Source organism: Entamoeba invadens, assembly GCF_000330505.1.
Source record: "Entamoeba invadens IP1 unplaced genomic scaffold scaff_1105074724629, whole genome shotgun sequence".
Classification (NCBI taxonomy): Eukaryota; Evosea; order Mastigamoebida; family Endamoebidae; genus Entamoeba; species Entamoeba invadens.
The window spans coordinates 405,573-407,294 of NW_004440426.1; positions in this window are offsets into that span (position 1 = coordinate 405,573).

The window sequence follows — 1,722 nt, forward strand, 5'->3', positions numbered from 1 at the left end:
AGAGAAAAAAACATACCGTTTCAATCAGACTGTTGAGAATTATGGCAATTGATATGTAAAATGGAATAATCAAACTGAATAAAGTACGGTGTTGTTGGGCAGAAAAGTTCTGTAAAAGACATGGCATTTCTTCCAAAGTTTTGAGTGGTCAATCAGAATCTGTTGATGCAAACAAGTATACAAGAGAAATGGAACTGTTGAAAAATGAAATCGCAAGATATAATCCAGATGATGTTTGGAATGCCGATGAAACTGGTCTTTTTTATAAGTTGATGCCCACGAAAACATTATCAAATACAAGTCAAACACATGGAACCAAAACACCAAACAACAGGATTACTGTGTTACTTTGCTGCTCACTTTCTGGAGAAAAAAAGGATCCATTGTTTATTGGAAACTCTAAAAAACCTCGCTGGTTTGGAGAAATCGAATTTGAAAATATGAAAGTTCTTTATACGTCTCAAAACAAATCATGGATGACAACATTGATTTTTCATCAATGGTTGATTGACTGGGATGACAAGTTGGAACTAACAAGTAAACACATACTGCTTATAGTTGATAACTGCAGTTCACACAAACTCCAGTTGAAATCGGATGAACAAATATCAGGTGATAGATACACCTACGTTGAAAAGGATTCTAAAGGCAAAAACGTGTATCTACTTCAATTGAAAAACATTGTCGTACGTTTCTTGCCACCAAACACCACTAGTGTGTTCCAGCCACTAGATGCTGGTATAATACAGTGTTTGAAACAGCATTACAGATCTACTGTTGTTGATATGTTTTACAGTGCCTTGAAACGTTACAATGAAAGTAAAGACCCGGAACATCCAGTTGAGTTTGTAGAACCCAAGATTCGAGTGTGTGAAGCAATGAAAATGGTAGTTAGTTGTTGGAAAGAAAGTGTTACTGTAACTACTGTAAAAAACTGTTGGTTTCATTCAGTGTTTCAAGGAGAAAACAATTCAAATCAGAACTCTCAAGTTGAAAGTCAATTCGATTCTGAATATCTTCAATTGGAAAATGTACCACCAGCGATGACAGATCAAGAGATGTATGCACCAATAAAACGTGACACACAGAGAAAAGACAGAATGAGGTTAGCCAAAGACTTGTTTGATAGTGAAATTGACATCAAAAGGCAAATTGAAGAAAAAGAAATAAGAATCGATATGCTCAAAAAAGAGCAACAAGAAAAGCACAAAAAATTGGAAGAAATGTGTTCTGAGTGTTCAGAAATTGATGCGGTCTTTGGAAATACGTTATAAACGAGTTTATGTTAGTTTTTCATAGTTGCCAATTTATTTAAATTAATACCAGATTAATCCAGTAAAAGCTTTTTTGCCAAAATTTCCATTAGATAACATTTTATTTATTTATTTTTGTTTTATATAACCAAAAAGAGAGAAAAGAAAATAAAATTGTATGAACAATTTTAATACTACCATTTCGGGTGTTTTATAAATATAATCGTATTGGTTTGAATTTTGGTTGGATAAAAAACCAAATCTTATAGAATTCCAATCCCATAGAAGTCCAATCCGATAGAGTATTGACTGTATTATAAATTTTATCTTCATACAGCTTAATATTTTTATTTCAAAAACTTTAATGTTGATTTTCAAATTTAAATCACAAAAGAAAATATTATTCCAAATTTCAATATAAGGACAAATTGAATGATCAATTGATATTGTATCACATATCAAGTGCAGA